The sequence below is a fragment of the Myotis lucifugus genome, unplaced genomic scaffold (genome assembly GCF_000147115.1).
Source record: "Myotis lucifugus unplaced genomic scaffold, Myoluc2.0 scaffold_18, whole genome shotgun sequence".
Classification (NCBI taxonomy): domain Eukaryota; kingdom Metazoa; phylum Chordata; class Mammalia; order Chiroptera; family Vespertilionidae; genus Myotis; species Myotis lucifugus.
Genome location: NW_005871066.1, coordinates 7,277,167 through 7,292,919, shown reverse-complemented (window position 1 = coordinate 7,292,919; position 15,753 = coordinate 7,277,167). Strand labels below are relative to the sequence as shown.

General features: G+C 40.9%; 1 protein-coding gene and 1 non-coding gene across 2 annotated transcripts in view; both read right to left on the bottom strand.

Annotated features, from left to right (window-relative positions):
- AMPH (amphiphysin) overlaps nt 1-15,753 on the bottom strand; it is a 128,485-nt gene that overhangs the window by 112,053 nt on the left and 679 nt on the right. The window lies entirely within an intron of this gene.
- LOC111825246 lies at nt 2,714-2,844 on the bottom strand. Its single transcript, XR_002828406.1, has one exon. It is a non-coding gene; the product is annotated as a small nucleolar RNA SNORA43 (small nucleolar RNA).

Below are 15,753 nucleotides of genomic sequence, written 5' to 3'. Positions count from 1 at the left end.
GTAGGTGGGCCATTCACATCAAATGCACGTGGAAATACCACCCAAGGTCAAACCTCAAGGCCATCCATTGATATATTTGGCTGCTAAGGTGGCTGCCTTCCAACTAATTAGAATGAAAATATCTTACATGCTAACCCAGGATGTCTTAACTAAAAGGATCAATCTTTTCAACAGACAGAATCTGAATAATTTCTAAGTTATCAAGCACCTGCTCATTATCCTGTGTTCTGTACTGAGAGTATTTTTCCACCGTGTCTGAGTCATCTTTGCATCTTCCATAAAACACTCTCTACTTTTACAGTATTCATCTGCGGACAGTGGGTGCAAAATAATGATCAAATGATTGTGTGTTTTTACGTTGAACTATATCAAGTTGATGATATTTGACAATTTTTGATTCACAAAAAAATGGCACTTTCAAATGGTTCAAACTAAACCTTAGTACAGAAGTTTAGCTATAGAAAAAAGCAAAAAAAAAAAAATCACAGAAGCTTCTACAGAGACAGAATTCTCTTTGCTGTCATGCAACTGTTCTAATGTAGGTAGCCCAGGAGGTTATAGTGGTTCCGTAGTGTGAAGGACCCAGGCTCCTTACATCTCATTTCCCTGCCACATCAGTTGGAATGTTCCTATGATTATGTGCAAAAAGTATAAAGATAAAAACCATTCATTTATCAAAGGATATGAGTCCTATGGGGATACAGCAGTGAACAAACACAGCTTAGTTTTCAACACCAAACTTACCATTTGAAGATACAGGCCTTCTAAACTCTCAGAATTGCTGATGGGAGTGCAAATGTGGTACACAGCTTTAGAAAACTTCTTGGCACTATCTTTTTTTTTTTTTTTTTTTTTAAGTTTCAAAACAATCTTTATTCTGTTTGAGGCCCTAATACAATGCATTACAGCAACTTAAAACAACAAGACATAGCTCCATTAAATCTATAGCTTGAACCAAGTGTCAAGGAGGCACACTCCCCCCGCCCCCCACCCAGGTTGCCTTGTAAAGGCAAAATTACAACAGACCATCACATCCTCCCTCTCGTCAAAAGACCAACTTTATTTTAACAATGTCATATAAACAGATTTGTAAAAACATCGAACAGACCGTAGCTTTAAAAAATACACACATATAAATGATTTTTTGTTTTTGTTTTTTTAATAGCAGCATCCTGGGTAGCTAATGCTATCTCATGGTGACAAGTTTAATGTTAAGTTAGATAGTGTTTCCAATTTTGTTCCCTCCCCACTCACACTAGTATTTTATATAACTAGATCTTGATGCTAAATAATTACCCCAATGAATCAGTAATTACACTCCTAGATATTAGCCTCAGTTTGCAGCTCCACCTCTCCCTGGCACCTCCAGCCCAGCATGAGTGGTAACCATCTGTCAATCTCTTTGTAGCTCATGATGGGTGGCCCCAAGCAGGGCACCGGCAGCAGCTGTCCTTGGCCTGCACCTCCCAGGAGGCTCCAGAACCACTGCACCCAGTGCATAGCTTCAGCTGACACCCACACACCACCCAACCACCTTTATGAGCAACATGCAAGTAAGAGACTCATTGGGCACCAGAGTCCTGTGGAAGTGAGCTTGCTCTGTGAGGTGGGCCCCTGCACAGCATCTCCTCTGGTACAGTCTCCAATGGTCCTCACACCTGACGGCCTGGGGTCCATCCCTCCCATTGACGTGCCAACAGCAGTCAAGGCTCAACTACAATAGGAGGGTGCACACGGCCCACACGGGAGGATGGGAATGGAGAAGGGGTACCTGGAGCTTCCTGCTGGGATGACGGAGGAGGCTGTGTCATTGGGCCCCACAGGACACCTGCTGCCTAAGGCCACCCTACCAAAACCAGGAGACATGGCAGCTCTACCTGATACACAGAAACGAACACAGGGAGAAAGCCAAAGGGAGGAGATAAGAAACACATCCCAAATGAAAGACAAAGAGAAAAGTCCAGAAAGAGAACTACACAAAATGGAGACAAGCAACCTACCAGATGCAGAATTCAAAACACTGGTTATAAGAATGCTCAGTCGCCGTAACCGGTTTGGCTCAGTGGATAGAGCGTCGGCCTGCGGACTCAAGGGTCCCAGGTTCGATTCCGGTCAAGGGCATGTACCTTGGTTGTGGGCACATCCCCAGTAGGGAGTGTGCAGGAGGCAATTGATCTATGTTTCTCTCTCATTGATGTTTCTAACTCTCTATCCCTCTCCCTTCCTCTCTGTAAAAAATCAATAAAATATATTTTTTTAAAAAAGAATGCTCAGTGAATTTAGGGAAAGAATAGATTAACTCGGTGAGAACATCATCAAAAAGATAGGAAACATAAACATGGAGATAGAAAATTTAAAAGGACCAGTCAGCCCGGCTGGTGTTGCTCAGTGGTTGAACAGGAGGTCACGGTTCCATTCCAGGTCAGAGCACAGGACATGCCCCAAGTTGGGGCTTGGTCCCTCGTGGGGGGCATGCAATGATTCTCTCTCATCATCAATGTTTCTATCTCTCTCCCCCTCTCTCTTCCTCTCTGAAATCATGTTGCTAATATATGCAACACCTTAGTCCCAACACCCTTTACCTTTCAAAATGCAGTAAAGAGTTTATGCCGTAAAGCCTGACAGCGTCCCTCCCTCCTCAAACTACAAGGTGCAGAGATTAATGCAACATTAAAAATAGGAAGGTGCTTCTTTTTCTTTTTTTTTTCCCCAGGAATGTCAGGCTACAAACCATCCTAGTGCCCACTGTTCTGAGCACGGAGGGTAGAACTGGCCACTTCCCCTGGGCCCCGTCAGAGGTGCAGCCTGGCAGCCGCGTCTGTGGTGCCGCAGGTCCAGCACCTGCAGGGCAGCAGGACGGTGCTCTTCACACTGATAATCACAAAGCCTCAAGGAGGGCAGAGAAGGTCGCCTTTTTAGAACTAGAGATAAGAAGTACACATGGAGGGGGGAGAGGTCTTACAGTGAGAGTGGGGGGGGGGGGGGTTAGGTCTTTGTGTGGTTTTAGAATAGCAACTCCACAACTTCTTTGTGAATTTCATCAAATTCTATTTCAAAATAAGGGCTTACACTTAATCAATATGCTCATAAGACAGCTGACATAAAAATCTTATTTACATTTAAATAAAATTAGTCTTTGGAAGGAGAATCTGTTTACAAATTTAAATGAAAATAGGAAAGAGTTTTAATCCCAACTCTGACTCACTAGGTGTGTGACTTTGGATATATTGTCTAGGGCATATGTGCTTATCTGCAAATGGGTTTATAATGTTATAATGCCTTGCAGGGTTAGGGTGAGGCTTAGAAATCATGACACACATGGATTTTAAAATGTAATTGTTAGGAACCCAGCAGGAAAGAGAATTCCGTCTAAATGGATCATATGGAGAGACTGCTGAAAAACATGTGGGCACGGTTAGGCGAACAAATGAGATGACAAAGCACACAGAAACAGCATAGCAAGAAGTTCATAGGAGACAAATTTGTGTTTCTAAAGTCCAGGCAGGACAGGCCCCTTGGAGAAGGGGCCCAGTGAGAGCCTAGGAACACAGCTACTGCCAGAGAGGCAGTGGTATAGCAAGGAAGAAGCAGTGGAGAAACACTTCTCACACCCTCCAATTTCATGTTGGTATCTTACCTTGACTAATCCCACCTGGAAAGTACTCAGCAAGGTGCTGGAGCACAGTGATGAATCTGCAGGGGGGACCACTTAGTAAGTTATATAAATGTCTAATCACTGGGTTATACACCTGAAACTAATATAATATTGTATGTCAACTAGAATTGAAAAATAAAAAAAATCATTTTAAAAAAGACAAAGACATCACACAAAAAACTACAAAACAATATATGTTAAGAATAGAGACACATAAATCTTCAACAAAATGCTTCTTTAAAAAAATTAAACTTAGAATCCAATGGTCTAGTTTCTAGAATATGGGTCTGCCTCCACAGGAGACCAAAATCATCCTCTTGAGTTTTCACCTCATTTTCTACTAGGCACGTTTTGCAGTCTCACTACTATTCACCCCATAACAATATGGATGAAATAGATGTACCAAACTCACCCACCCTCCTGTCACCTACCAAAAATATGCAGCAGTTTTTTTGAGGCAAGTCTTCTACCTTTGTGATTGATGCATTAATGGGCAGTACTCTAAAGACATATATTTTTTTACAGAATTAGATTATGCAGAATCCAACCTTCCATGCTATACAATATTCCTAATAAGCCATTTGGCCTGGATGACAAATCTTCATGTTGGCTGATTTATTTGAAATTTAAGTAGGCTATTTTAAGGATGGGTTTTTTTTTTTCTGGTTTGATTATTATTATCTCTCTTTTTTGTAATATTCATTTTAATTTTTTTATTGTTTAAATTCTTACATAGGTCTCCTTTTCCCCCAATTGACCCCCCACCACCACCACTCCCACCCCCAAGGGCAAGCCCCCACTGCCCCAGTGTCTGTGTCCATTGGTTATGCTAACATGCATGCATACAAGTCCTTTGGTTGATCTCTAACTCCCCCGCTTCCCCTGCCATTGGTCTCTGGATCTATTTTTGTTCATCAGTTTATGTTGATCATTATATCCCACATATAGGGAGATCATGTGATATTTATCTTTCTCCAACTGGCTTATTTCCCTTAGCATAATGCAATCCAGTTCCATCCATGCTGTTGCAAATGGTAAAAGTTCCTTCTTTTTTATAGTGGTGTAGTATTGCATTGTGTAGATGTACCACAGTTTTTTAATCCACTCACCTGCTGATGGACACTTAGGCTGTTTCCAAATCTTAGCTATTATAAATTGTGCTGCTATGAACACAGGGGTGCATACATCCTTTCTGATTGGTGTTTCTGGTTTCTTGGGATATATTCCTAGAATGGGATTACTGGATCAAATGGGAGTTCCATTTTTAGTTTTTTGAGGAGACTCCATACTGTCTTCCATAGTGGCTGCACCAGTCTGCATTCCCACCAGCAGTGCACGAGTGTTCCCTTTTCTCCGCATCCTCTCCAGCACTTGTCATTTGTTGATTTGTAGATGATAGCCATTTTGACAGGTGTGAGGTGGTACCTCATTGTTGTTTTGATTTGCATCTCTCAGATGACTAGTGACTTTGAGCATGTTTCATACATCTCTTGGCTTTCTGAATGTCCTCTTTCGAAAAGTGTCTATTTAGGTCCTTTGCCCATTTTTTAATTGGATTGTTTATCTTCCTTTTGTTAAGTTGTATGAGTTCCCTGTTAATGTTGGAGATTAAACCCTTACCGGAGATAACATTGGCAAGTATGTTCTCCCATGCAGTGGACTTCCTTGTTGTTTTGTTGATGGTTTCTTTTGCTGTGCAGAAGCTTTTTATTTTGATGTAGTCCCATTTGTTTATTTTCTCCTTAGTCTCTCTTGACCTAGGAGCTGTGTCTGTAAAGATATTGCTATGACATATGTCTGCGATTTTGCTGCCTATGGAGTCTTATAGGATTTTTATGGTTTCCTATCTTCCATTCAAGTCCTTTAGCCATTTTGAGTTTGTTTTTGTGTATGGTGTAAGTTGGTGATCTATTTTCATTTTTGCATGTATCTGACCAAATTTCCCACCACCATTTATTGAAGAGACTGTCTTGACTCCACTATATGCTCTTGTCTCCTTTGTCTAATATTAATTGAGCATAGTGGCTTGGGTCAATTTCTGGGTTCTCTGTTCTGTTCCATTGGTCTATATGTCTGTTCTTGTGCCAGTACCAGGCAGTTCTGAGAACCATGGCTTGGTAATATACTGGTAGCTTGATATCTGGTATTGTGATCCCTCCAACTTTGTTCTTCTTTCTCAGGATTACTATGGCTATTCGGGGTCTTTTTTTTATTCCATATGACTTTTTGGAGAGTTTGTTCTAGGTCTTTGAAATATGCTGTTGGTATTTTAATGATTGCATTGAATTTGTAAATTGCTTTGGGTAGTATGAACATTTTAATGATGTTGATTCTACCAATCCATGAACATGGTATGTTCTTCCATCTATTTATGCCTTCCTCTATCTCCTTTTTTTTTTCAATATCCTGTAGTTTTCCGAGTACATGTCCTTTACCTCCTTAGTTAAGTTTATTCCTAGGTATCTTAATTTTTTTGGTACAATGGTAAATGGGATTGTTTTTTTAGTTTCTCTTTCTGTAAGTTCATTATTGATATATAAAAAGGCCCTAGATTTCTGGGTGTTAATTTTGTATCCTGCTACATTGCTGAATTCATTTATTAAGTCGAGTAGTTTTTTTTAATGGAGTCTTTGGTGTTTTCTATGTACAGTATCATGTCATCTGTGAATAAGGACAGTTTTACTTCTTTTCCAATTTGGATGCCTTTTTTTTCTTCTTCTTGTCTGATCATGGGTATTTTTAAGTATTCCGTAAGAACACTGCTTTTCACTTTCTTCTCTTTACTACATTGCAGATAAATTTATAGCCACTGGGTGGAAAAATGCCTTACTCTTCATATTACCACCCTGCCGTGGACCTAGCAACTCATGGACCTAGCAACTCATAGCCACCACAAATCTCAACAAAACCCCCTTCCTGAAAGCAGTGTGCTTTACAAACTTCATTAAGCTTTTGAATTACCAGAGGAGCTTACTAAAAATGCATATTTCCAAGTGCTTACTTAAGAAATTCTGGTAAATGTGTAACTGGGCCCAGGAATCTGACTCACCCCTCCCCAAATAGTCCTAATTACAGTTTAAGGAAACATTGCCCTGGAGTTATCTGATTTCTAGGTTCATTCTCTATGCTTAACAGGAGCAACTATGGGCCCACATATGTCCCAGGAGAGCTGGCGGGCCCCCTGCTCACAGCATTTCCTAGAGAGGTGGGAAGAAAAGTCTGGACACACCTTCCTAGAGACTCAGAGAAGACCCCACTAGACAGAGAGCAGGCAGGAAGTTGATAGTGTACTATAGAAGTATGTGGGTTAAAGAGGCAGGATTTCTTATACAAATGTCTCAAATATTGAGAAATTATAGGGTGTGTAAAAGGTGTCACTTTGTTCTGGGCTGTGCTACCACAAAATGGGAGATTCTTCTCAGGACTGTCTATGTTATTCAACTGTTAGCAACTATTAGTAAGTAGAAGAGACTGTGCTACAGAAGAGTCCCTGTCAAATTTAAGATTCTTTCTAAGCTACAAATCACTTTAAACAGATTATTCCTACATTCAAGACCACTGCCTGCAAAATAATCAAGTCCATGCCCACAACATAATTAAGTCAAGTTGGTGCCAGCTGCAACCATGTGTGTGTGTTCTCTCTCTCTCTCATTAAAGGTTGGGAATCCAAGCACAATTAAATCTTTTACAGACAAACTAATCTTTCTAGATGTGTGACATTTAAGAATTTTATAAGGCTTTCATTTTTATTTTGAATTTCTGATGGTTTAAGATAAGAGACCTTACAAATCCATGAAAGCAGACTGGGTTGGAGTTTTCTGCTGTTGTGCAAAAGGATCTTTGTATGACTAACAATTCAGAGAGCAAGTCAGCTCTAAACCAGTGTCCTGCCACTGTGTCAAGGGGGAACTTTACCATTAATAACTATTTAGTTATTATGTTCAAAGGTTTGTAACACTTGCTGGTCTATATGCTCAATATCTATGTTGACTGCTTATTACAAATATCTAGCAAGTGCCTTTCACACATTAAATTCTTAATAAATGACTCGAATGAATTGATTCTACCAGATTGACTTCACACAAGAATACACAACTATTAGAGTATGCAAATTTAGCATCCTTTATTCAAGAAGCATTAGGTGCCATAACAAAACTGTATCTAGGCATGGGCCCATGTGTATTTTACTAAATCATTATAAACACTTTAAGGTTCTTTCCACTTCTGAACTAAACTTTCAACTAAATATCTATATGAGAATAAGATGGAAATGACCAAAATGGTGGTTTGGAATTTTTGTACATCTGTTCTAAGTAGCTTTGGGGTAATCAAATGTGAAATACGATTATATCATAACAACTATTTCAAAACTAAAATCTCATCCATAGCTTTATCCAACATCATTCCTAATAAGAAATTTGCACAAATGTATTCAGGAAGTACATCCACTTAAATACCACACTTAAATTTAGACTTTGAATCAATAAGAATAAAGTTTAAGCACTTCTACATTAAAAGTTGGCCCATGATGTATTCTCAGGAAATAGTGATTACTACCACTTTAATTTTGCATAATACTATGTATATAGTCTTATAACAGTCTTTCATTGGTAAATTCTTTGAACTCTATGATGATGGCACTTTCATTATGTAAATGTCAGCTATTATTGAGAATATCTGGAAAATTATATCAGCAACACAGAAATCTTTACATCTGTTATCCCCTTCACAGAACTCCACAGCCCACTTATTTCCTCTGGAGTTCTACTCAGATGCCCCCTACTGTAAATGGCTAGAAAATTTAAAAAAAAAAAAAACAAGCTGTGTTTAAACAGTAAAATAGAAATTCCCAACTTTAAAAGTCAGAACAAAATATTTTTTAAAACATCCTTTCCCTCCTATACTCATCCCCTCCCAAGTGCCTCACATTATTTTTGTTTGAAACTTAATCACACACACACACACACACACACACACACACACATCCTTGGATGGACTAACTGGTAAAAAAGAAAGCCAACTTATAGAAAAGGATGCCAGAGTTCCTTTAGGATAGTGTTTTTCAAACTGCAGGCTTTAAATCAATGTATACCCACATGAGCATTTTCTTAAAAACAGAATAGAGTGGAGTGGAGTGGAATGAATAACTCTAGGTACAGTGTTTGATAAAAACCTAACTTTAGGATCCGGGCAGCATAAGAAATCTTGGGCAGGGGAAGCTGTGGGCATATGTGCAAGTGTGGAGACGATAAGACCATTAATAAAGAGCTCAGACTATTGGAGCGCCAGCACGCTGGGGCATGTAGTGCCGGCAGTTGAGAATAACCCTGATCAGAGAGGCTTCCTGCCTCTGCCTTAACCATGAGAACCATCAGTGAGGGCACTGTGTTCAGGGTTCCCCACAGTGCTCAGCCGGGGACAGGAGTGACATCTGGATGCTTTGGGGACCTTTTGGGACCCACTTCCATAAGGGCACAGTGAAAACCACTGACTCCTGTAGAGGGGAAACGCCCCATGGGGTTTCTGAACACATCACCAGAGAAGGACTCCGGGGAGGAGTAAGAGGTTCTCCTGATATATTGGATGGGATGTCAAAACCATTTAATTGAATATTCAAATAGATGGGATCAACATTTTGTACTCCACAGTGGGTATGAGAATGGGCCATACTGCTTGTACAAGTATTTCAGGCATTTTAAATTGTATTGGTTCACAGATAAGCTGACTTTTAAAGTATGACTTACAAATCTCACACACACACACACACACACACACACACTATGCTATGTTGTAAAGAAGAATAGTAACTTTTACTAATGTTAAAATCTGAGTCCCTACAGTTCTGAACCTCTATTATATTCATTCCTGGAGAAACAAGGATGCATGGGTACACATGAGTTTGAGTGTAAAAAAAAAATATTGAAGACGGAAATCTTCTGTCAAGAATGTCCTCATAAGTATTATTTTTAATTTTGGCAATTTCTAATATAGCCATAGAAAATTATCTTAGTTGGAAGAAAAGTATAAGCGTGTACAATTTAGAAGTAGGCAACAAGGACGTCTTCAGATGATCTTAAAAGGGGAAACCATGGCTATACCTCAGAGACTCTGTCTCCAAACTGCCCTTCAATGTAAACAAAGTCATATGAGCTACTCTTGTACGGACAAGGCCCTGGGCCCCATGGAAAGACTCTCCTCCACAGAGCAGGGTCTTCCTCCTCCCATTCTTTTTATACGCATACACACACATGCACATAAGTACATGCACACATAAACACCACCCACCTGTTTCTCTTTGAGAACGAACCTAAATGTGGGCATCATCAAGGCAACAATCAAAAACCCACAAATGTCACATCATTGAGCATAAGTAAGGAGACTACATTGTTTCTTGCCGTATCACACAATCAATATTGGGCTGAACTACATGACAATTTAGCACAGTTCAACCTAATACTGATGGAGCACATATTCAAGGGCACGTACCTGGGTTGCAGGTTCAACCCCTGGTCCTACTCAGGGCATGTGTGAGAAGCAACCAATCAATGTGTCTCTTTCACATCGATGTGTCTCTCTTTCTCTCTCTCTTCCCTACCTTTACGAAACGAGAATGCAAATTACAGTGATAAACAGTGAAACCCTTATGATAATTGCACAAAAGTTAGAGAAAAAGTAATGTGGAAGGATGCTTTAAGACAATGTGTTTGCAGGTGTGGGATATAAACAAGTAAGAACATAGAAAGTCAATTCAATACATTATCACTGAATACCCACAAGTCACAAGACATTTTATCCTTGTTCTCAAGCACCTACAATCTAGTTGGGAAGATATAATGCATGAAAAAATTACACCTAAGACTATTATTTAATAACTAGTGTCCTGGTGCACGGATTCGAGCACATTGAAAGGAAATTAATTAGAAGGTGGCTGGCGGGGCGGGACTAGGCAAGATGGGCTGGACACGCCTTGGAGCCAACCTCCCAGGGCCCCTCCCCAGCATCTGTGGAGTGAGCGGGGTCCCTCTGGCAGGTGGGGTCCCTCATCCTGGCTTGTGGGGATCAGGCCAAAACCGGCTCCCCAACATCCCCCAGGGGGTCCCAGAGTGGGAGAGGGCACTCTGCAAAGTTGCTGTCGTACAGGGTATGGAATGCAAACGCAAGTGTGCAGTAAACCAGATTCAGGGCTGACAGTGCCCCAGCAACAACATAACCCACGGCCAAAGGTGGAATCACGTGGCCCCGCGAAGAATAGGGTTCCTCTTCTCGGGTTTCAGGGTGCATCACTCAAGAAGCCCGAGAACCGCTGCTGCCAAGTCAGCTCCTGTGTTGAGCGTCTTCCCCCTGGTGGTCAGTGCGCACCATAGCGACTGGTTGGATGGGCGGAGGGACACTTAGCATATTAGCCTTTTATATATATAGATCATTGGGGGCAGATAAAATGTTTAAGTAAAAAGGTTGGGTAAACAGACTGACTGCGTGTGTTTATTTCTATCTCTTCCTAAAATCCAACTAAAATTAGAGTGAAGAGATTAAAAAATGGTATAAACATGTAAGGATAAAAACAGCAGATGCATCATTAGTAGATGACAGAATTTAATACATTTTTGTGGAAAAGAGGACAGAAGAATGGAACCAACTCAGCAAAACAGAGAAACTATAAAAAAAAAAAAAAAGTGTGACTCAAGCCCAATCCAACTTATGGTCTTGGCCCTTGTCCAGAGAGATTTTTTTCTTCTTCCAGAGATAGTCATAAGGTCTACCTGGGCCAATGAGGGCTAGACTGAGGAGCTCCCTGCATAGACATTCTATTACTTAGAACTGCTGGGAACCATCTTGCCATCAAAAGAGAATTACTTGCCCAAGAATGGGGCTGACAAGATGCACAGCAGAGATAAGAGATGAGCCCTTCAGCCCTGATATCGGTGGTTGAGCCCCTAGGTCCACACAGACCTGAAACTTGCATATATATACATAAAACATAAACATTCTCTATATCGGAAAAAAATTATCAAACAATTAAAAGGTAAATAGAAAAGGAAGAAAAAAATGTTTGCAATCTTCAGGATTAATAGGATTTGCCCTAACAAATAACAAGGAAATATTACACAAAATGGGAAAAAATATAAACGCAAAGTTGGCAAATGAAAAATGTAGAAATATTTTAAAAAATAATGTTCAGTTTCTAAAATTTAAACAAATGAAATAAATAGAAACTAATTTTTTCCAATGACATAGCTAAAGATTGTTTTAAATTTTATTATCCAGAGTTGGCAAGTGTGTCATTGACTGCTGGTGAGAAAATAAATTGATATAATCTTTCTGAAAGGCAATCTAGCTATAATAAAAATGAGTGTACTTTTGAAACAATAATTCTTCTTCTAAAAATTTATTTAAGGAGTTGCTTAAGGGTGTGTGCATAAATTTCCCCTACTCATGTTCTCACTGATTTTTATTTATAAACAAGAACATTGAAAACAGAATGTCCAAAATATAAGGGATTCAATAAAATCTATGCATTCCAATACTATTCAGCCAGCCAGTGTCGCTCATTGGTTGAGCATCGACCTATGAACCAGAACAGTGATGGCGAACCTATGACACGCGTGTCAGAGGTGACACGTGAACTCATTTTTTTGGTTGATTTTTCTTTATTAAATGGCATTTAAATATATAAAATAAATATCAAAAATATACGTCTTTGTTTTACTATGGTTGCAAATATCAAAAAAATTCTATATGTGACACGGCACCAGAGTTAAGTTAGGGTTTTTCAAAATGCTGACACGCCGAGCTCAAAAGGTCCGCCATCACTGAACCAGAAGGTCACAGTTCAATTGCTAAGTGGAGCACATGCCTGGGTTACAGGCTCAATCCCCAGCAGGGGATTCTCATCATTGAAGTTTCTATCTTTTTCTCCTTCCTTCTTCTTTGAAATAAATAAAAGTGTATTTTAAAAAAGTAAAATGTTGATTGAAAATATACATGTATTGAGGAAGTTCATGATTATTAAGTGAAATAAACAGCTTACAAAACCATATATAATATTCCCCTGTAATCCATGGGGGATACATTCCAAGACACCTAGTGGAGGCCTGAAGTCGAGGACAATACTGAACCCTATATATATTATGTTTTTTTCTATACATACCTATCAATGATAAATTTTAATTTACAAGTTAGGCACAGTAAGAGATTGACAACAAAAACTAATACTAAAACAACAATTATAACAATATACTGTAATGAAAGTCATGTGAATGTGATCTCTCTCAAAATATTTTATGGTACTACTAGAGGCCTGGTGCACAGATTCGTGCACAGGTGGGGTCCCTCAGCCTGGGCTGCACTCTTTCGTAATCAGGGACCCCGAGGGCGATGTTGGACTGCCGGGTTTTGGCCTATCCCCGCCTGTGGCCCAAGGGATGTAGCAGTGCTGAAGCGGCAGGCGGCTGGGGAGGAGCTCCAACCGGGGACAGGAGCAGCTTCACTGCTGCTCATCCTGACTGGTTGACCGGTTGTTACGGTCATTCGATCCTAACGGTCACTTAGGCTTTTATATATATAGATACTCACCCTTTCTCTTCTTGTGATGATGTAAGATGACACAGTGCCCACAAGATGAGATGAAGTGAGGTGAATGATGTTGGCATTGTGACAGAGTATTAGGGCTACTACTGACTTTCAAACAATAGAGGATACTTGAACACAAGCACTGCGATACCATGTACACAGGTAGAGACACTAGACCAGTGATGACGAACCTATGACACGCGTGTCAGAGGTGACACATGAACTCATTTTTTGGTTGATTTTTCTTTGTTAAATGGCATTTAAATATATAAAATAAATATCAAAAATATAAATCTTTGTTTTACTATGGTTGCAAATATCAAAAAATTTCTATATGTGACACGGCACCAGAGTTAAGTTAGGGTTTTTCAAAATGCTGACACGCCGAGCTCAAAAGGTTCGCCATCACTGCACTAGACAAAGGGATGATTCACATCACGAGCAAGACAGAGCAGGAAGATAAGATTTCATCACAATACCCACAATTAATGTCTGACATAAAACTTATGGATTATTCCTGGAATTTTCCATTTTTAATATTTTCAGACTATGGTTGACCATGGGCAACTGAAAACACACAAAGCAAAACCGAGAGTAAGGGGGAACTACTGTAGTATTAGTCTACATTTTAGTTGTATAAATGTACACATGGGAAAAGATCTACTAGGATACACATCAAATGATAGTGAAATCCCTGGGTGGTAGAATTATGAATGGCCTAATTTGTTGCAGGGTTGTTGTTTTTTAGCCTATATGTATATTTCATTCTGTCTCCAGTGAACTTTTATGAATTTTCAATAGAAAAATACATATATATTTCAAATTCATAAAAAACCTCTCAGAGTAGTTGCACTTGTGCATTTGAAGCTAAAATCATGCAAGCTGTTAGGGAGAGCACAGATAATGAGAAAGCCAAAGGAGTGGACTCTCTTTTTAGAAACTTTGGTTGAAAAAACAAGGAGAAAGGGTTTTAAGAACACGTGTGGCATAGAGTTATTACGATGGAGTGCCTGTGCGTTGGAGAAGAGGAAGAGACAAAAATGCAAAAAAGAAGGAACCACTGGGGGTGATGTCTAGTGAAGCCTGCACTATAGTGTGCTTTCCGTTCTCCAGTAGCTTCCTTTGGGCTTGGCTGGGCCCCCTCCCCCAGCTTCACACATGCCCCTTACGTTGAACAGGCGAAGGGCACAGAACTTACCCAAAGGCAGAACCTATATTCCCAGCCTCTTGGTGTCTTAACCCCCTAACTAGGTGCAACAGGCACTTTTCGTCAGCAACTTCTGCCAGTGCAGAAAACCGCACACTGGAAGCCCTGGGCAAGGCCCCCTCACCCCCACTCCCACAGAAGAGTGAGCACCAGCCACAGCTGCAATCGTGATGCACACCTAACCTTCCTAATGGAAAAGGGAGTTTTCAACAATTCATACGGGCTCTGTAAGACACATTCCGTTTTCTTTTCATTTATTTTTGGCATATCAACAGCTGGTGACCTAGATTAAGAAATAATATGTGAAAAGCAGACTGTATCGCTAAATTCCTTCACAGATGGAAAGTGGATTCAATGAAAAGCTTCAGACCAAAGATTCAAGTTAATCGCTTGGAGGGACGGGGAGAATACCCACAAGTGGGTAAAAGGAAGTATGAAAAAATGATGACAAAACCTGGCTCCCATCCCAGTAGATCCTGGCTACTTTTTGGACAAGTAGCCAGGGGCTGGACGGGGGCAGGAGCCTTGCTAATTCAACTGCTGAAGGAGCAGCGGGAGAGGACCCCGGTTAGCTCAGGATGAGCTTGGCTAGATATTAAAAGAAATACAATCCTCTTACTGCACTGAGAGTGTGCATGTGCGGAGGGAGGGACCAGAGGCAGCCACCCAGGCTCAGCCTAGGGACAGGCAAGGGGACCAGGGCCCCTTTCAGCTCATCTTCTAGGTCAGCAGGAATTGGGGGCAGCCGAGCCTGTCAGAGCAATGCAGTCAATCTGACTTTCAGTAACACAGGCAAGTGCTAGTAACCGGCATCCCAGGGATGGAAAACCCTGCCACGTGAAAGAGAGAACACAGCTGGACTGATAGAAGCCATGGAGTTCACTCGCCCGTGTTCATTTTCAAGTCCAGCGCTCAAGCGACCCCAGGAACGTCCTTTGCTCAGGACACACATGGGGACCCCAGGGCCCGCAAGGTCTTCATGATAAGACGTCTCCGGGCAGCCAGGCCAGCCCTGTGCCTGGTGCCATCCATACCGCTCCCACTGCTCGGGGCTGTGCGGAACGAGCCGGGATCCATTCGTGCACATGCATCTCTGGGTGAGAAAAATACATCACCGGGGCCAAGCGACTGAGGGTCTTGTGAAGCGACAGGGAACCAACCCGTGCAATACGGATTTTTTAATGCAATAAAACGTCCTTCTTTGCACAAAAAATGTGCAGAGCAGAACTGTTAGGCTCGGGTCAGATTTACTTCTGACCTTCCAGAGAAGGTCACGGGCGTCAAAGGGGGCGCATACTGGGAGATCGAAAAAGACGGGGGG